Consider the following 22,291-nt stretch of genomic DNA (forward strand, 5'->3'; position numbering starts at 1 on the left):
AGAGATATTAATCCAGTGCTACACTCACCTGGGCTTGTTACTTGGTATATTATTTCAGACACTTTCCCTGTACTTCCCTCATCTGCCCTGTACTATAGAAAGTTGAGTTTTCCAAACTGAAGCTTCCAGGCCTTGTCAACTGCATCTGGTTAAGTTCTGCCAACGGTTCAAGACTAGATGAACAGAGAAAAGGAAAGGCCAGGGTGTTTCTCCCTTTCTGCACTTCAGGAAACAACTTGGGCAGTGACTGTATCTCTTGCATGGCTTCAGCTCCTTCCAGAAAGGCCTTGTGTCTAAAGTTTCCCTTAGGCTAGGCAGATCCACTAATGTCCCAGCTCCTACTATGTAGCCTCAGCTTCTGGTTCCCACCTCCTCACTCTGTCCCTCCTGGCCTAGAAGTAGTGGCAGCTACTTATAACTTCAGGGTTTCCTCATCTCCCCCTTATTTGCTTTCAGTGCATTTCTGGTACCTTCTGTAAATTATCCTTTGTGCTAAATTCTTCCTTCTTGAATACTAGATGTGTTTTTGACTTTCTGACTGACACACCATCCTTAAATAGTATACAGAACAGTAGAAATTGAGCTTTTAGTATGAATCCTTGAGGGGAAGGTCCACATCCTATTCAAGAGAAACATATTACACATATAGAAATGCTTCTCTCTTCTAAACCCTGAAGTGTTTGGTATTGCCTCCAGTTTCTCTGCTGGTCTTAGAGGAGTTCTTAGGAGATTTCTCCGACCTCTGTGCAAATAGATTTCTTTCTTTAAGATTTATTATTTATTTCAAAAGCAGAGATAGGAAGGTGGAGAGAGAGAGCGAGTGAGCAAGCAATCTTCTATGTGCTGATTCACTCCCCAGATGTCATGATGGCTGGGACTGGGCCAGGCCGAAGCCAGGAGCCAAGAGCTGCTTCCTGGTCTCCCAACTGGGTGCAGGGCTCCAAGTACTTGAGCCATCTTCCACTGCTTTCCCAGGCGTTTTAGCAGGGATCTGGACTGGAAATGGAGCTGCCAGGACTTGAACCAGCACCCATATGGGATGCTGACAGTGCAGGCAGAGGTTTAGCCTTCTACACCACAGTGCCAGTCCTGCAAATAGATTTATGATGAGTCTGTGTCAAAGTCTAGCAGACATGTGATCTTAACTAGAATCCACTGGTAAACATGTATGGCTTATATTAAATGCTTGAACCTTCTTCACAAGAAACACATTCCAAACCACCCGCAGATGTGCACAAGCTACACATCAGTGAGCAGTGATATGCGTGTTGGGGCACATACAGCTCACACATACCATTAAGCATTGTTGTTTTCATTCATTTGTTCAACAAATGTTTATTGAAGATATGGTATGTGTCAGATACCATGTCAGTAATCAGGACTGGATTAATAAACCAGAAAAGCAAATCTCTTGGACTCACGGAGTTGGCATTGTAATGGGATATTCAGATAATAATCAGGTAAACAAAGAAAAAAAACAGTGATATGTTCTGTGAAGAAGCAAATACAGTGCTATGATAGGGAACAAGTGGATGGGGAGTAGAGTCACACTTAAAAGTTGCAGGGTGGGTACTTGGCATAGCAGTTAAAGGGTATTGGGGTAGCTGCGTTTGAGTCCAGGCTTTGCCCAAGTTCCAGCTTCATGCTAATATGCACCCTGGGAGGTAGTTTCTCCCTTGTCATTCGCATGGGAGAGAAATACTGAATTCTTAGTTCCTGGCTTTGGCCATGCCTAGTCTTGGCTGTTGCGTGTGTTTAGGAAGTAAACCAGTGGATGAAAGAGCTCTTTGTGCCTTTCTATGTCTCTGTCTCTCTTTCAAATAAATAAAATACGCAAATAGTTTAAAAACACAAAGAGAGTTGGAATTGACAATTTCATGCTTCTGTGTTCTGAGCCATTGTATTAAGTCTTTTGTTTCTTTTTTGACACTTAGATATCTTTAGATCCTTGCTGATCCTGAAGGGACTCCCTGTCACAACGCAGCTGATTCCTAGAGGTAGGAAACAACTCATCTAAGAGTGCGCTTTAAATGTGAAAGTCAATCAATCCAAGCCCAAAATCTGACCTCCTTAACTGAGCTTTTCTAGGTTATTGTTCCCCTGCCCTGATCACACCAGGACTATGTACCAGATAGTAAGGGACATTCCCTATACTCCAGAACCTACTGAGATTATTCAAATCAGTCAAGCAAAGCTTCGTACCCTCTCTTACCTGTCTCTCACCTCAGAAACCACAATAAAGGCTCTTGTCACACTTCCCCTGCTCTGTCTACATCCAGACTACTGATACTTCTCCTTTTTCACTACAAGGGGGTATTGGGATCTGTATTTTAAACTCTCTTTTCAATGTCAGTCATCTCCTTATTGGAGATTTTAAGAATAAAAATTATATCAAATATCTTTTCTGGCCATAATATAGTAAAACTAAAAATCAATAGGAAGAAAAACTCCAGAAACTTCATAATACATGGAAAGGAAATAACTTACTCTTGAGCAACCAATGGCTAAAGAAAGAATTAAGAACATTTAAAAATCTCATGAATGAAAATGGAAACACAACACACCATAATTCTCTCTGTAAAAGGGCACTTCAGTTTTGAGGAAATGTAATTTAAAATAAGTGTATTTTGATGCAAATATCATGAAATCCATTTGCTACAAGTAGCCTATTTCAAAGAGGCTTAGCTTTAAGTTAAGCCACAACTACAATAGCCTTCATGGGGCCCCTTTCATTTTGGTGTGGTCCTTTCTGATGTGTGGGACAAAAATAACAGGTTACTGGCATCTTTGGTTTATGCCTTTGCTATCTACTTTGGAAATTAACTGGCTAAATCTAAAAGTAGCTTCTTGCATCTTTACCAGACAAACCAGCTAGGCTTTGGCCTTGGCCTTGTCTTGTCTTGTACATATGAGCTCCACACCCTCCTAACAACTACCAAAATGCACGTTCATCATGTGGGTGCAACTCAAAGAACACCAAAAGTTCATGGTGCGTTTTGCCAAGTTATGGGCCCTTAATTAGTGCTTCAGCTATAAATCATTTCCTGCTTTCCAAATGTTTACACTTACTGTGTGTGATTCTTTTAAAGAGCAGTACAGGGTGGGGAGGCTTTTTTACTAAGGTGTGTGGGCCCCTGGCAAGCCTGGTGTTTGCTTAACACTGTCTTCAGCTTTTACAAACCTTCCTAGTGTTGAGGCTACTCTTTTGTTCCTTTAGTGTCCTTGTTCTTGGTTTAGTGATTAGGAGCACAGGTCCTGGAGCCAACCTGTCTGGATTCATATCCAACTCCTCCACTGGGGAAGTTACTTTACCTCTTTGGCCCTCAGTTGTGACAACTATTGTATAGTTAGGTTAATAGAACTTACTTACTAGATTGCTATGAAGTCTTGAGTTAACATATGCAAAATGCTTATAAAAATCAGAACTTCAGAATAAGTATTGAACATATGTTAGATACTATTTATATCATCACTTTCTCTGTTTCTGTTCTATTTTTTCAGGTTCCAAACTGTATCCTCATCTGTGGCACCACCATCACCAAGTTCATGAACAACTACTACTCAAGTTAATTGTGAGTAATATATGGGAAGATTTATTTATTTATTTAAAAGGAAGAACCACAAAGAGAAGAAGAGATAGAAATAGAGATAGAGATAGAGATAGAGAGAGAGAGAGAGAGAGAGAGAGAGAGAGAGAGAGAAACAGGGAACTTTCATCTTCTGGTTCAGTCCCCAAATGCCTGTAACAGTCAGGACTGGATCAGGCAGAAACCAGAAACTAGGAACTCCATCCAGATCTCCCATGTGGGTGACAGGGACATCATCTGCTGCCTCCCAGGTGAGTATTAGCAGGAAGCTGGATCAGAAGTGGAGCTGGGGCTCGATCCCAGGCACTCTGACTTGGGACACAGGTATCCCATGCAGTGACTTAACACGCTGTACATTACACTCACCGTGGAGAGCTTTATTTATGATTTCTCTTAAAAGAATCCCCCATTTCTTTGCCTATACTCAGGAAGGAAGGAGGTGGTGGGTACTCATGGTATCCAGTAAACAAATTACGGAGATTTTTAAAGAAAGTTTTAAATTTGATACAGTTTCAGAGTTACAGGAAAGATCTGAATACAGTACAAAGAACTTTGTTTTTTCAAAATCACTGGTGAATAAATTTCTGAGCAGTGTGTACTCACACCTACTGTAGGTTGCACCAAGCTGTTAATACCTGCCATATGGGGTTTTGTGGACTAATTGAGGTGACATAAATGGTGTAGCATCCTGTTTACAATTAAGTATTAGATTAGTGAAATCATAGTTGTGATTCCATCAAGTCTACAAAAATTCAGGATTTATTATTTGACTGCCGGAAGAGAGAACTGAGGAACAAGACATAAACCAAATTTCAAGTTTTTTTTTTTTTTTTTTTTTTTCTTTTGAAGTCAGAGTGATCAGCAACAGGCCTGGTTTCAGAAGTCATTCCATACATCATAGGTTATGAAAACACAACTGTGAAAATGTACTGGAACTATACAGATAATAAACTCAAAGAAGAAAGGAAATCTTCTTTCGCAGAGTATTAGTCACAGTCAGTGTATCCTATTTAGACTCAAACCCAATACTTTGAGGCCATTTGCACCCTGGACCTTACAGCCACTCAGTCCTACATAACTAAATATTCTCAGATTTCTCTGATTCTTTAAAATGACCACAAGTTTCACCTGCTTCATCAGTTGGAGCTGAGTGGTACACTGGCATTTGGGATTGGCTTTGGCTAGGAGCTCAGTGGGAGCTGTCTCAAGGAGCCTTGATAGACTGAGTTCCAAAGAAGTATGTCCCAAGATGTAAGAATGGAAATCGCTGATGCCCTGATGTTGAGCTTAAAACGACACACAGTGTCTCAGCTGCCACATTCTGTTGTTCAAACCAAGTTACACAACCAGCCCAGATTTAAGAGGCAAGGATAAAGAATCTACTTCTTAGTGGGAGGCAATGCAAATTATATGTTGCCATATTTAGTCCACAGGAAATGCACATTAAAAACAGTGTCCAGGTTTACGAAGTATCACACGTTTGGGAGCATCATCCTGGAGATGAGATGACTCAGGAGCCCTTAGGACATTGTTCAAATATCTGGGGGGCTGTTGTTGTAAGAATCAGTTTGTATATAGAATAGAATTTGCAGAGGTTCTGAATGTAATTAGAAATGGCCAGAATATGCCATTTAGCAATTGCACAATGTGCTCATCTCTCATCTATAAAAGTGTCCAATTTTCTATAGAAAATTTCTTGGGGGCTGGTGCTATGGCATAGTGGGCTAAGCCTCCACCTGCTTCATTGGCATCCAATATGGACAGTGGTTCATGTCCCAGCTGCACCTCGTCCCTGGCCTGAAGTGCCGGCATCCCATATGAGCATCGGTTCGAGACCTGGCTGTTCCACTTCCAATCCAGCTCTCTGCTATGGCCTGAGAAAGCAGTAGAAGATGGCCCAAGTGCTTGTGTTTCTGCACTCACAGGGGAAACCTGAAGGAAACTCCTGGCTCCTGGCTTCAGATCAGCCCAGCTTCAGCTGTTGTGGCTATTTTGGGAGTGAACCAGCGGATGGAAGACCTTTCTCTCTGTCTCCCCCTCTCACTGTCTGTAACTCTACCTCTCAAATAAATTAATAAAATCTTTTAAAAAAATTATTGTGATAGAGAAGAAAGATTAGATCATTTCACTATCCTCTCCAATTCTACCATCATGCAACTTCAAAAATTTCCTTAACCTAAGACTTAATTCAAGAAGAAAGTGCTCGAGACCACAACAAACAAACCACTTTGAAATTGATTAAGCTTCATGAATGTTATTTCTGGGACTCTATCACAAACAGAATCATCTAACTTCGTAAATATTGATGCATAAATTATTTTCCCCTTTGTGTCTCAATTTTTAAGGTTTTGGTTATCAAATAAGCAAAGCTATAATAATTTAAGTTAAAGGCAAAGTTACTTGATCCTCAACACCAATTAAGACACATCTTCTCTGAAATCCTTAACTCACAATGCCTTGACTCTCACATGTCCTGAGATCTGGGACCTTCAGGTTGGTAACTTGGAGTAGGTTATATATGAATCACCCCCAGATTTTTTATTTCCAAGTGAAATTGAAATCCAAACCCTTGCCCTCCCCCCCAAAAAAGGAATTTTGAAATTTGGTGTTGAACATGAATCACTTTCAAAGAGGTGCATCAGTGCCCTCTTGTGGCCAATTAGGAGATTGTGCCACACTGTCTACAAAAAACAAAGCAAAACTTGAGGGTACAGGTTGGTGATCACCTTTTTGTGCTAGGTATATCCTGTTTGAAAAAAAAAAAAAGAATGAATTGCAAAATTAGAGAAAAAATGAGGGGAAGGTAAAATATTGTTTCAGTTTTTATTTTACATCTTTGGTGATAAGCCAGCTAGAAGAAGCACTCAATTGCAGCAGAAGGTTTAAAACTTTTATAGAGAATTTGATGATACACAGGTGAAGGGGCACGGAGTGAAGGCAGAGCACAGTAAGTTGGCAGATGTCCCTGGAAAATCTTGGAGTCTTTGTAATCCTCAGAAATGTTTACAGTGTCCCCGAATATATAGTAGTATGTGGGAACTTCAGGATCCTTCCATGACGGTAGGGTCTTGATAAACAAACATCCTGATGAATCCAGGCTGCATTAGTGTTCAGTTGTTTCTACCCTTCTTAGGGGATGAGTGCCGAAATCAGACATTCTGAGATGCAGTCATTAACCATTGTGGAATGCCTTTACAAAGGACAGAGCTAAGTTTAATCCCTGGGGAGAAATTTAGAAAGCTGCACTAATAATAGGAGGATACCTAAGATCAATTATTGTCACTTTCCTTCACCACAGCTAGAGTGTTCCACAGAATCCCCAAAGTGATTCTGCAGTGCAAGGTAGTAACAATCTTGCCCAGCATAGAACAGAGCAGATCTACCAGCTCCTTTGAAGTAGACACCTGTTAATGTCCATTGATGGCACTGATTACATTAGAATATTTTAGCTTAGCCAGAATCAAGCTAGGAGACCTCATAAGCAGTAGTCAAATGTCAGACTGGAAAAAAATAGCTAAAAAAAAAAAGAACAAAATGATATTGGATTGCAAACATTAATTAGACAAGCCCAATACTGACTTAACAACTTAGGGACACTTATTGACTCCAAGTTTATTTTCATTTAAAAATTTTTTGAGAAAAAAATTGACTGATAAAGATTCTGTATATTAGGGGTAGACATTTGATATAGCAGTTTTAAGATCCTACTGGGCAGCATTCATGCCATATCAGAGTCCCTGAGTTCAAGTTCCAGCTCCACTTCCAAATCAACTTCCTCATAATGCTGAACCTGTGAGGCAGCACATGATGGCCCAAGTGTTTAGGTTTCTGCTACTCACCAAAGAGAGCTGGTTGAGTTTCAGGCTCCTGGCTTCAGGCTGGCACAGTACTAGATACTGTGAATATTTGGTTATTTAACAAGAGGATAGGAGCTCTCTCTTTCTCAAATAAGTTGACTTAATTTTTAAGAAAAATTTAAAAAATTGTATGTGTATTTATCATGATTTTTTAAAGTATATAGACCTTGTGGAATAGTAAAATATTGCAAATTAACAAATATATCCCTTCACATAGTTATTTTTACGAGAACACATAGCATCCACTCTCATTGCATTTTTCAGGAATACAATATGTTGATATTAACTATTGTCATGATGCTATATCATATTCTTTCACTTTTTCTCCTTGAATGATTAAAGTCTGACTGACCCTGACTGTTACTACTTTCTCTCCCAAATCTCTAACCTGAAAATTCCTCTTCTTCCATGGTATCCTGTTGTAATATAGAAGATAAGTTAATAAGCACCTAAGTATTTACCAAAGTATTTTATTTCTTAAGGTCAGGTCAAAGACCTATGACCCCTTGGGTGCATGATCATGGCCATTTGTGGTGAGGTAACAGAATAGGCTTTGCATACGACAGATTGTTCTCATGGGCTGTACAGATTTACATTCATGATTTATATTAATATATTTATTTTTAATTACAAAATTTAACTAATGCATATTCATAATGCACCATCTTATGTTTTAGTGCATATATACATTATATAATGTCTGATCATAGTAAACACATCTATCTCCTCCAGCATTTATCATATCTTTAAGGTAAAGACATTTGAAATTCTTCTAGTTTTAAGTAAAAGCCATAAATTTTTTTACTTGTAGTTGCCCTCTGTAATTGAACATCAGAACCTCTTACTTCAATCTAACATAACTTTGTACCATTGACTAATCTTTTTCTATTAAACCTTTCCTGCACTCTTTGAGGCAGCATTCTACTCTCAGCTTCTAAGAGGTCAACTTTTTTAGATTCCACATATAAGTGAGACCTTCTAGTACACGTTTGTCTGTGCTTGGCTTCTTTCATTTAACGTATTAGCCTCCAGTTCCATCCATGTATTAGTACATTTAAATTCATAATCATCTATTTGTATTAAACATTTATCTTCAACACTACCCTCTTGCCTCTCTTCCAAATGTAAAACTTTACTTCACCTTTTGGTCTTCCCATACTCACCCCTTTCATCTTTGTGGCATCCGGGCCATTCTGCAGATAGGGACAACCCCCAGCTGTTCAGTAAATGCAGTGTATCATCTCCATCATGATATAACCAGAGAGAAGCTCTCTCCGCTTCAGCATTTTCATCGACCCATGTGTCACATGAAGATACTAACATCCTTTGCATGTCAAACCACTTTAAACCAACTGGAAACTCAAACATTTGTATTATATATTCTGGTTGCCAGATTATCTCTATTAATTAGGCTTATTTAAGTTTCATAAGAGTTTATACTGATTTTTAGTTTCAGTGAGGCTTAAGATTCTTTTGCAGGTTGCTTTCACATTTCACACCAAAAATTAAACCTCTGAAGTCCACTGATCTGATTATCACTTGTGGTTAAGTAGCCATCCCTTCCGACTCCATAATATGCCCTGTGTGGTATTTTGGAACCCTGTCCTCACTCCTTTCTGATGTGAAAGTCCAGGACAGCAGAGGAATTAAATTTTCTCTATAATAAACACTCCATAAATATTAACTATTACTGTTGAACTAACAGCAAACTTCAGTATGTTCATGTACTTTTAAATTTTTTTTATTATTTGTTAAAAAGTGTTAGTCATAGGGGCTGGCATTGTGGTGCAGCTGGTTAAGTCACTGCCTGCAACTCCATCATCCCTTATCAGAGTTCTGGTTCACATTCTGGCCGCTGTGCTTCCAATTTAGCTCCCTGGTAATGCACCTGGGAGGACAACAGGTGATGGCGCAAATATCTGGGTCCCTGCCACTTGTGTGGGTAACTCAGATCAAGTTCTGGGCTCCGGCCTTCAGCCTTGTCCAGCCAGCCATTGTTACAGCCTTTTAGAGATTCAAGCAGTGAATTGAATATCTCTTTTTCTCTTTCTCCCTTGCTCTATCACACTGCCTTTCAAAAAAAGTAAATAAATCTTTTTTAAAAAATCTTATATGTAAATTCTATTACGTATGAGGTCACATTTCCTAAAGTTTTAACTATCTGGATCTGTGACCACAGAACCTCAAGACACTGATCAGCAAACAGAAGCCAGCAAACAAAAAGATATCTTTTTATCTTATTCTCTTACCCTAAAAGAATTTCAGACTTTTAGACTTGGGAAGGGGAAAAAAAAAAAAAATAGCTGATTAGATCAAAGGCCCAGGAAAGTCAAAGCCAAAGATGACTCTGAACTGAAGATTTGAAAGAATTAGGATGCTCTCTTGGGACCGGCACTGTGGCGCAGCAGGTTAAAGCCCTGGCCTGAAGCTCTGGCATCCCATATGGGCGCCGGTTCTAGTCCTGGCTGCTCCTCTTCCAATCCAGCTCTCTGCTGTGGCCTGGAAAAGCAGTAGAAGGGCCCCTGCACGCACATGGGAGACCCAGAGGAAGCTCCTGGCTCCTGGCTTCGGATTGGCTCAGCTCTGGCTGTCGCGGCCATCTGGGGAATGAACCAGCGGATGGAAGACCTCTCTCTCTCTCTCTCTCTCTCTCTCTCTCTCTGTCTCTATCTCGCTCTGCAACTCTGTATTTCAAATAAATAATAAAATAAATCTTTTAAAAAAAGAATTAGGATGCTTTCAAGAGAAATGCAGAAGTTTGGGAAAGGAAAACTGATAGGAAAAGTAATCAGATTTGTGCTATGAAATGTGTATGAATTGATATCAGGACATTCAACAGAAATATCCCAGGGAGAGTCTGGAGAAATATGCCATGCATTTGAGGTATGAGAAAGACTAACAAAAGAACTATGAACAGGCAAGAATGAATTCATTAATGAAATGTAATAGGTTTGATTGAGAATGGAACAGCAGAAGCCAGAATGTGCTCCAATTGCTCAGGTGGCTTCATACTCAACTATATTTCCTTATTTTAAATATGATTACTTATTAACTGATCTTCTGTCTCCAGGTATCAGGTACTACCTTTAGCTATAGACTTTCTGTTTAGTTTTCACACATCATAGGTGGCATTTTCTTTTCTCCCAGCAAACATTTGCATTTCTCAACTGGAATACTTCCTTCTCTCCTATTTGAGCATTTAGTTAATCATTGCCGAAGGAGCTAATTTCTAAGCTGGGAGAAGAGTAAAGCAGCTGGAATGTAAGACTTGGGGATCTGTCAACAGAAAAGCTGGAAGGGCGGTGTTCACATTTGTTTTGGGTCCAACACAGATGGTCTTCTACAACAATGGCTTCCCTTTTAAGAAAAGTCAATAGGCCGGCGCTGAGGCTCAATAGGCTAATCCTACGCCTGCGGCCGGTCGGGGTGCCAGATTCTGTCCCAGTCGCTCCTCTTCCAGTCCAGCTCTCTGCTGTGGCCCAGGAGTGCAGTGGAGGATGGCCCAGGTTTTTGGGCTCTGCACCCCATGGGAGACTAGGAGAAGCACCTGGCTCCTGGCTTCGGATCAGCGCGGTGTGCCCGCCGCGGCAGCCATTGGAGGGTGAACAAATGGCAAAAGGAAGACCTTTCTCTCTGTCTCTCTCTCTCACTGTCCACTCTGCCTGTCAAAAAAAAAAAAAAAAGAAAGAAAAAGAAAAGTCAATATAAAGGCAGTTTCAGAAGTTCTGTATAAATCAAGTATAAAATAAGATTATACTACATGAAAAAAAGAAAGGAAAAGTAGTTGATCCTAAATTTAATGTGAATTAATATATGACAGCACTAGAAGTAGTAGCCATTTATTAAAAACTTTAGTGCCATGATCTGACCAATGAACTTTACTTGCATTCAGATTGTTATTCCTCATGACAATTCCATGGAGCCAATTTAGATCCACAGTGCCTAGTTCTTAATTCTAAACACCACAGAGATCTGAGAACCTTAAGTTTTTTTTTTTTTTAAAGATTTATTTATTTGAAAGTCAGAGTTACACAAAGAGAGGAGAAGTGGAGAGAGAGAGGTCTTCCATCCGATGGTTCACTCCCCAATTGGCCGCAATGGCCTGAGCTGTGCCAATCCTAAGCCAGGAGCCAGGAGCTTCTTCTGGGTTTCCCTTGTGGGTGCAGGAGCCCAAGGACTTGGGACATCTTCTACTTCTTTCCCAGGCCATAGCAGAGAGCTGGGTATGAAGTGGAGCATCTGGGTCTCGAACCAGCGCCCATATGGGATGTGGGCGCTTCAGGCCAGGACGTTAACCCACTGCACCACAACACCAGCCCAAACCTGAAGTTTTAGTTGCTTTATTTTATAACTAATTTGACAGCAAAATATGTCAAGATTTAAAGCTGTTTACTTCTTTATATGATACATTTTGCTGAAGAATTGCTGATGTGTTTGAGTAGGGGGTGCTGCTCCAGATACCACTGAGCTTTCTGTCATGCATTGTATAGCTTTTCTAAAAAAATTTTTTTTTTTGAATTTCTGAAATCTCTAATCCCCAAGGTTTTGGAAGAAAGATTGTGAAAACTGAGAGAGGTAAATGTGAAATTTAGCTCAAAGTCACACAGGCAGACACTGTGGCCCAACTACAACCATTTTGGCCATTTAGAGAATGCACCAGCATTTGTTTGTTCACTTGCTCGCTCTCTCTCTCTCCGTGTGTGTGTGTGTATGTGTGTGTGTGTGTGTCTGCCCCTCAAATAAAAAGCTTAATTATTTTTCAAGTGGAAGAATGACATAGACAAAATGAGACCACTGTGAATGAGAAAAACTTGAAATACTATCCAATGACATGTAGTTGTTAGACTAGATTAATTCATGGTAGGGAAGTTTTTGGTGTGCTTTAGTCACCTTTCACACATATTTGAATGAAGATTGTGGAGATGACACAGCAGAATTGCTCTGAAGTCAAGAATTAGAATCAACAGTTGAAAATTCAAAGAGAGGTTCCAGCTTTGGAAAAGGAGCTGTCATTCCCTACCATCTGAAGTGTTTAAGCTTTGAGTAGAATCCCATTAGCAGACAGATGGAATCTAAACATTATAGAGTTGAAACAGATGATTCTTAACCTTTCCACTCCTATGAGGAAAGTAGTTACCTAGAGATCAATTCCAAACCCAGCAAATGCATATTGAGATGACAATCTTATGTTAATTTGCCTTAAAACTGTTAAAAATATCATTTACATTTGCTAAGGCTTTTATGCAGATGATGTTGTTCAACAGCCTGTTAATGAAGATGATCTAAGCTCAATTCTTCACAAACACAGGTGCTGTGATGATCACTACCTTCAACATTCTTTCACTAATAAAAAGCAAACCAAGAGAATATTTCAACTCCTGGTATTCCCTGAGTAGTATAGATTATTATCTCTGATCACGGTAGTCCAACAGAGTGGAATTCCCATAACCTCTTATAGGCTTCAACAAAGTCAATAAACATTAACAAATAATAATAGCAGATAACAATAATAATAATAATAGCAAAGAAAGGATATCATGAAAGGGCAGGCTGCAATCTAATATGTATAACAGTAACAAAAAGTGAGACATTTATGAAAGGAGAGCGGATATTGGAAGGGGCAAGCAGGTATAGTATATACCAAGAGAAAAGCACTTTGGTCAAAACATTTAACATGGTTTCTGAGAAAAAGAAAATAGAGTCCAAAAACTTACAACTGTAAAGTCAAATGGTCTCTCTCTCTTTTTTTTTAATCTGGAGAACACTTTATTCACCAAGAGGTAACACAGAACTTCAATAACAAGACATTTGAGATAAGTAGGTTTGCTAAAGCTCTACCATATGCCACATAGTCCCTCGTGCCTTCACTCTACATATGTTAGTGCTTAATGCCAGCTATTCTTTCAACCCCTTTGATGTTGGAGTCCTGTTTTCCAAAAGGTCCTTTGAAGATAATATTTCCAGTTCACATGTCGTGGAACTAGCTCATGATTCAGGTGGTTCAGGCTGATTGAGGTAGTGTTTTGGGTCACTTGGAAGGGCTTTAATCATGACAAAATCTAATTGTGGGGCCCTCAAAGGAAAAGTGGTATCTAATATGGCCATTTATTTATTCATTTATTTATAAATTTTTAAGAAATACAAATTTCTTTTTTTAATTTTTTAAATTTTTAAAAAATATATTTTTATTTTTATAGAGCTTTTATTTAATGAATACAAATTTCATAGGTATAGCTTTAGGAATATAGCAATACCCGCCTTCTCACCCCCACTCCCATCCCACCTCCTACTCCCTCTCCCATCCCATTCTTCATTGAGATTTATTCTTAATTAACTTTATATAAAGAACACCAACTCTATACTAAGTATATATTTCAACAGTTTGCACCCACACAGACACACAAAGTATAAAGTACTGTTTGAAGACAAGTTTTACAACTTGTAGTACAACTCATTAAGGACAGAGGTCCTACATGAGGAGTAAGTGCACAGTGACTCCTGTTGTTAATTTAACAATTGGCACTCTTACTTATGATGTCAGTGATCAACCAAGGCTCTTGTCATGAGCTACCAAGGCTAAGGAAGCCTTTTGAGTCTCCACAAACTCTGTTAGTATTTAGACAGGGCCATAAGCAAAGTGAAAGTTCTCTTCTTTCCTCTGGGGTCTCACTCACAGAGATCCTTCATGTAGAACATTTTTTTCCACAGTATCTTGGATTTCCATGCCTGAAATGCTCCCATGGGCTTTTCAGCCAGACCAGGAAGACTTAAGGGCTGATTCTGAGGTCAGAGTGTTACTTAAAGTAGTTGTCATTCTATGAATCTGCTGTGTGGGCTGTTTCCCATGTTGGAACATTCTATTATTATTACCAGACACTTGATCCTATTTATATGATCACTTTAACACTTAGTCCTATCTATATGTTCACTTTAACACTTAATATGATCATTTTAACACTTAAAATGGCATTTTTACCATCCAGCTTAGTGGGATTTGGAGTCCCATGACAAGTTTTGAACTGTACCCTTAGAAGTAGATCTGTAGAAATGTATGCAGAACTATACAACTTTACGCTTACAAACTTCCTCCTCTCTGTCTTATTCCCATTCTTATTTTTTCTGATAGCCATCCTCAGTTGGCTTTATACACATATGATTAATTCTTTGTTAAGAGTTCAACAAATAGTATGAAGAAATAAAAATAAAAAACAAACAACAAAACAAAACTGTTCCTCATCAGTCAAGGCAAGGGCAGCTCAAGTCATCCCTTTTCAAAGTGTCAATTTCACTGCTATAGATTTCCTTTTAGGTTCTCTATTATTTATCACAGATCAGGAGAACATATGGTATTTGTTCCTTTGACTGGCTTATTTCACTAAGTATGATGTTTTCCAGATTCATCCATTTTGTTGCAAATGAGGGATTTCATTTATTTTTACTGCTGTGTAGTATTCCATAAAATGCATATCCCATAATTTCTTTATCTGCTATTTGGTTGACAGGCATTTAGGTTGATTCCATGTCTTAGCTATTGTGAATCGAGCTACAGTAAACATGGGGGTGCAGATACCTATTTTATTTACTGATTTTATTTCCCTTGGGTAAATTCCCAGGAGTGGAAAGGATGGTTCATATGGTAGGTCTATACTCAGATTTTTGAGGTATTTCAATACTGTCTTCCATAGTGGCTTTACCAGTTTACATTCTCACCAACAGTGGATTAGGATATTTTTTACCCACATGCTTGCCAGCATTTGTTGTTTGTTGATTTCTGTATAAAAGCCTTTCTAACTGAGGTGAAGTGAAACCTCACTGTCGTTTTGATTTGTGTTTCCCTGAAGAATAGTGGTCCTGAACATTTTTTCATGTGTCTGTTGGACATTTGGATTTCCTGTTTTGAAAAATGTCTGTTTTAGTCCTTTGCCCATCTTTTAACTGGGTTGTTTGTTTTGTTGTGGAGTTTCTTGATCTCTTTATATATTCTGGATATTAATCCTTTATCAGTTGTGTAGTTTGCAAATAATTTCTCCCATTCTGTTGGTTGCCTCTTCACTTTACTGTTTCTTTTGCAATGCAGAAACTTCCCAATTTGGTGTAATCCCATTTGTTAATTCTGGCTTTGACTGCCTGTGCCTCTGGTGTCTTTTCCAAGAACTCTTTACCTGTGCCAATGTCTGCAGGGTTTCTCTAAAGTTCTCTAATAATTTGATGGTGTCGGGTCATAGATTTAGATCTTTAATCCATGTTGAGTGGATTTTTGTGTAAGGTGTAAGGTAGGAGTCTTGCTTCATACTTCTGCATGTGGAAATCCAGTTTTCCCAGCACCATTTGTTAAAGAGACTGTCATTGCTCCAGGGATTGGTTTTAGCTTCTTGGTCAAATATAAGGTGATGTAGATGCTTGGGTTGATTTCTGGTTTTTCTATTTCTGTTCCATTGGTCTATTCTTCTGTTTTTGTACCAGGACCAGGCTGTTTTGATTATAATTGCCTTGTAGTATGTCTTGAAATCTGGTATTGTGATGCCTCTGCTTAGTTTTTGTTGCTTAGGATTGCTTTAGCTACTCAAGGTCTCCTTTGTTTCCATATGAATTTCAGCATCATTTTTTCTATATCTGAGAAGAATGTCTTTGGTATTTTGGTTGGTATCGCAATGAATCTGTAAATTGCTTTTGGAAGAATGGACATTTTGATGATATTGATTCTTCTAACCCATGAACATGGAAGATTTTTCCATTTTTTTTGAATCTTCTATTTCTTTCTTTAATGTTTTGTAATTCTCATCATAGAAATCTTTGACAACCTTGGTAGAATTTATTCCAAGATATTTTATTTTATTTTTTTTGTAGCTATTGTGAATGGGATTGATCTCAGAAGCTGAATATCAGCCTTGGCATTTTCTGTGTGTACAAAGGCTGTTGATGTTTATGTATTGATTTTATATCCTACTAATTTACCATACTCTTTTATGAGTTCCAATAGTCTCTTGGTGGAGTTTTTTGGGTTCCCTACTTATAGAATCATGTCATCTGCAAATAGGGATATTTTCGCTTCTTCCTTTCCAATTTGTGTTCCTTTGATTTCTTTTTCTTGCCTAATGGCTTTGGCTAAAACTTCTAAGACTATATTGAATAGCAATGATGAGAGTGAGCATCCTTGTCTGCTACCAGTTCTCATTGGGAATGCTTCCAATTTTCTCCACTCCATAGGATGCTGGCAATGGGTTCATCCTAAATTGCCTTGACTATGTTGAGGAATGTTCCTTCTGTATCCAGTTTGCTGAGTTTTCATCATGAAAGGGTGTTTTATTTTATCAAATTCTTTCTCTGCATCTATTGAGATCATCATATTTTTTTTTGACAGGCAGAGTGGACAGTGAGAGAGAGAGACAGAGAGAAAGGTCTTCCTTTTCCATTGGTTCACCTCTCAATGGCCACTGCGGCCAGTGCGCTGTGGCCGGCACACCGTGCTGATCCGAAGCCAAGAGCCAGGTGCTTCTCCTGATCTCCCATGTGAGTGCAGGGCCCAAGGACGTGGGCCATCCTCCACTGCACTCCTGGGCCACAGCAGAGAGGTGGCCTGGAAGAGGAGCAACTGGGACAGAATCCAGCACCCTGACTGGGACTAGAACCTGGTGTGCCAGCGCCGCTAGGCGGAGTATTAGCCTAATGAGCCACGGCACTGGCCATCATATGATTTTTATTCTGCAGTTTTTTTTTTGTTTTGTTTTGTTTTGTTTTGGACAGCCAGAGTTAGACAGTGAGAAAGAGAGACAGAGACAAAGGACTTCCTTCTGTTGGTTCACCCCCAAAATGGCCGCTATGGCCAGTGCGCTGCACTGCTCTGAAGCCAGGAGCCAGGTGCTTCCTCCTGGTCTCCCATGCGGGTGCAGGGCCCAAGGACTTAGGCCATCCTCCATTGCCTTCCCAAGCCACAGCAGGGAGCTGGACTGGAAGAGGAACAATTGGAACAGAGTCTGGTGCCCCAACTGGGACTAGAACCCCGGGGTGCCAGCGCCACAGACAGAGAATTAGCCTAGTGAGCCACGGTGCCGGCCTCTGCAATTTGTTAATGTTATGTATTACATTGATTGATTTATGAATGTTGAACCATTCCTGCATACCAGGGATAAATCCTACTTGGTCGGGGTGGATGAGTTTTCTGATATATTGTTGGATTCAATTAGCTAGAATTTTGTTGAGGACCTTTGCATCTATGTTCATCAGGGAAGTTGGTCTGTAATTCTCTTTGTCTGTTGCATCTTTTTCAGGTTTAGGAATTAAGGTGATGCTGGCTTCATATAAAGACTTTGGGGAAGATCCCTCCCTTTCAGTTGTTTTGAATAACCTGAGAACAATTGGAGTTGGTTCTTTAAATGTCTGGTAGAATTCAGCAGTGAAGCCATCCAGTCCTGGGCTTATTTTTTTTGTTGAGAGGGTCTTTATTATTGATTCAATTTCTGTCTTGGTAATGGGTCAGTTCAGGTTTTTCATGTCTTCATGGTTCATTTTAGTTAGGTTGTATGTGTCTAGGAATCTATCCATTTCTTCTAGGTTTTCTAGTTTTTGGTAATTTTTTGTGGTAATTTCTTAGGATTCTTTGTAGTAATTTATGATGATTCTTTTTATTTCTGTGGTGTCTGTTGTTACATTTTCTTTTTCATCTCTAATTTTATTGATTTAGGTCTTCTCTCTCCTTTTTTTGTGCTAGTTGGGCAAATGGTGTGTTTGTATAAGTACTAAAGATTCCTGAGTTGTTGACTTTCAGCTTCATTCCAGTGTGGTCAAGAAGATGCATGGTATGATTTTGATTTTATTGAATTTAAGGATTTATATAGAACATCTTCTTGATCTTGAGGCAGGCAAATTTTCTTAAACAGGATACATAAAAAATAGTAAAGGAAAAGATTGCTAAATTTTTTTTTTTAATTTTATTTTTGACAAGCAGAGTGGACAGTGAGAGAAAGAGAGACAGAAAGATCTTCTTTTGCCGTTGGTTCACCCTCCAGTGGCTGCTGCGGCCAGCACACCGCGCTGATCCGAGGGCAGGAGCCAGGTACTTCTCCTGGTCTCCCATGGGGTGCAGGGCCCAAGCACTTGGGCCATCCTCCACTGCACTCCTGGGCCATAGCAAAGAGCTGGCCTGGAAGAGGGGCAACCGGGACAGAATCCGGCACCCTGACCAGGACTAGAACCCGGTGTGCCAGTGCTGCTAGGCAGAGGATTAGCCTATTGAGCCATGGCGCTGGCCTAAGATTGCTAAATTTAAGGACCTCCTTTCTTCAAAGTAAGAGGTGAAAATTAAAGCCACACAGTAGAAGGCACTTGTAATACTTAATATCTAAGTAAACCAAAGCTAGCAGAGTAGAGAACTTACAAAGTATTAGGTAGATTGTCAGTTATAATATTAAATAGGAATCCTAGCTTCCTAAATCTTATGTCTGTATTCCAAGAATGTCTCATACACACATACACAAGGGATCTTCAGAGTACATGGAAATACACGTCATGAAAAAATTATCTGTGGATTTCAATTCTTTGCTCCAAAATAAACTTTTTAAAAAAATGTTTGTTTATTTATTTGAAAGTTAGGGCCACAGAGAAAGAAGGAGAGACAGAGAGTTTTTCCATCTGCTGGTTCACTCCCCAAATGGCCTCAACAGCTGAGGCTGGACCAGGCCAAAGCCAGGAGCCAGGAGTTTCCTCTGGGTCTCCCACATGGATATACAGGGATCCAAGCACTTGGGCCATCTTCTGATTCTTTCCTAGGCACGTTAGCATGGAGATGGGTTGGAAGTGCAGCAGCCAAGACTCGAACTGGTGCCCATACGGGATGCCTGTTCTGCATGCAGTGACTTAACCAGCAATGCCACAGTGCTAGACTCACAAATAAACTTTATTCCGCTTTCCACAAATTATTGAGGTGACCTCATAGACTCATGAAGGTTAAACTGAAGGATGTTTATTTTGATGCAAAACGTTTTTAAAATACTTCCATGCTTTTTTGTAATACATATTTTCCATGAACTTTTGAAGTCCTTGTGTGTGTGTGCTTGTGCATAAAACATAAAATCAAATGATGTATAGAAACTTTGAAAAATTTCATTGGCTACAGTTATAATGATGATGATGATAATGACATAATTGATGTAATAATTATTACATGATAGCTTTACAAACTTCCCAAGGAATAAAAAAGGAGGAAAAACCATTACTAATTTCTTTAAGCACCCAGATATATGAGCCAGGTATTAGAGGATGAGTAAAATCAAAACTGCAGGACTTGTTGGAAGAATAAACCTGTAGAAGAAAAATAAAGAGTCGCTTGAGAAAAGTCATGAAGTTCTCTGAATATTAAAAAATAAAATTGAAGAGTTAAGATGCAGCTTTATCAAAGAGGCCTTTAAATGTCAGGCTGAATATCATGGACCCTGTGTTTCCAGTTTCTGTCACTTTTTTTAACTCGGTAAACTTCGGGAACAAGATGTGAAAATCAACAGGTGTCCAACCAACATCCTCATTCCAGAAAGTGTTATTAATACACAATAGAGTAGTTCTCTTGAGTTTTTCTTCATTCTTTATTCAAGTGAATAATTTGTGCTTGAATCAAAGAGGAATCTGTCATATTATATTTGCTTGAGTTACCAATGATATACATGTATAGATATGTACACAGTAGGGTAAAAGAGAAGGAGGAGAGATTGAAACAAGGCAAGGCAATGTAAACACACTAAATATGACTAACAATCTACTGTGGTAGTACTACTACAGTTAATGTCTTTCCATCAGATTTTCCATCGATATTTGTTTGGTCAAGACATTGATTATATAATGCCTAAATATATCAAAAAGTTTGTGGGAAATTGAATCTAAAAATAAATTTATTTTGGTATAATGATTTTTTTTTTTTTTTGGACAGGCAGAGTGGATAGTGAGAAAGAGAGACAGAGAGAAAGGTCTTCCTTTTTGCCGTTGGTTCACCCTCCAATGGCTGCTGTGGCCGGCGCATCTCACTGATCCGAAGCCAGGAGCCAGGTGCTTCTCCTGGTCTCCCATGCGGGTTCAGGGCCCAAGGACTTGGGCCATCCTCCACCTCCTTCCCGGGCCATAACAGAGAGCTGGCCTGGAAGAGGGGCAACCGGGATAGAATCCAGCGCCCCAACGGGGACTAGAACCCGGTGTGCTGGCGCCGCAAGGCAGAGGATTAGCCTGTTAAACCACGGTGCCGGCTGGTATAATAATTTTGAAATCAGTCCATGTGTGGCTTTTTCATGTAATTTTCCAAGAACTTTTTAAGGACCTTATGTTTATCTTTGGAACAAGGGTGATAGTGTTACTAGCTAGCAATTATAATTTTATGGGAAATGGGGGATACTATTTTACATAATATTTATCTGTCATTTCTAGGTTTATTTACACACAAAGCGTGCATTAATACTACTCAATTTTCATAATTGAGTAGACTTATTTACCCAGTGTTATGTGATAATTCAAATGTGAGATTTGTGTTTAGAGCCTGGCCTGTCTTCTCCATGGTTTTCATTTTCCCCTTTTAATTTGATAGCTCCAAAGTATCATTTCCCATCACAAATTTAGAGCCAACTTCCAAGTAGAATTTTATACTAGTGTTATAGTGATTTAACAAGATTGTGTGAGAGTCCATAGAGTTTCGCTATAGTGAAGTTTTTAAACTTCAGTTCAGGATTTAGTAGATAACAAGACAGAATAAACAGCATCGAGAGTCATCACCTAAGGCCATGCTTTCTTTCTTAACAGTTGTGTTTGTCTCTTTATATGGATATACATTCCAGGCCATACAAAAACATTTTTTTTACCTTAGGTTCACAGTTAAAATAGTTTTAAAGAACACTGCTTGGTGGAGAAAGCTCAGACTTTGACATCAGGAAGGCCTGAATATCAATGTTACTACAGCTGCTAACATTGCCTAAAAGAGATCCTGCAACAGAATCCTAGCTTCTTGTCTTTTCCCCTTATTATATGTGAGACAAAAGGAAAAAAAATATTTTCTCAAATATTAACCCCTTGACAATGGCTGTTGAAACTTCCTTACCTGTTGGCCGGCGCCATGGCTCACTAGGCTAATCCTCTGCCTGTGGCGCTGGCACTCCGGGTTCTAGTCCTGGTTGGGGTGCCAGTTCTGTCCCGGTTGCTCCTTTTCCAGTCCAGCTCTGTGCTGTGGCCCGGGAAGGCAATGGAGGATGGCCCAAGTGCTTGGGCCCTGTACCTGCATAGGAGACCTGGAGGAAGCACCTGACTCCTGGCTTCGGATCAGCACAGTGCGCTGGTCATAGCAGCCGTTTGGGGGGTGAACCAACAGAAGGAAGACCTTTCTCTCTCTCTCTCTCTCTCTCTCTCTCTCACTGTCTAACTTTGCCTGTCAAAAAAAAAATTAAAAACAAAATTAAAAAAAAAAACCAAAACTTCCTTACCTGCAACAAAACTATTATTTAAATAATGGTTTGAAATGAAAAGGAAAACAGCTTTAGTGATTCAGCCATTATCTATCCATCTTAGACTCAACTCCATGAGGGCAAAAATCATATCTCTTTCCCTAGTATTCAGTTGAGAATATTTAGATAGTATTTAGGACTTGATGAATATTTGGATAATACCAGTAATTTGAATGAATCAAAGATTGTACAAATCAATGAATGACTACTCTCTGGGAGGCACTGCAGACAAAAATGAATAATGCATAAACTTTGATCTTTCAGAAAATTGGTATATACATATATATTGTATTTTTCAGACAGTATGTATTTAGTACTAATATTGACCATGTACTTTGCTAGGTACTGTAGTAAACAAAATAACCATATTTGTTCCCTA

This window comes from Lepus europaeus, chromosome 4, assembly GCF_033115175.1.
Source record: "Lepus europaeus isolate LE1 chromosome 4, mLepTim1.pri, whole genome shotgun sequence".
Classification (NCBI taxonomy): domain Eukaryota; kingdom Metazoa; phylum Chordata; class Mammalia; order Lagomorpha; family Leporidae; genus Lepus; species Lepus europaeus.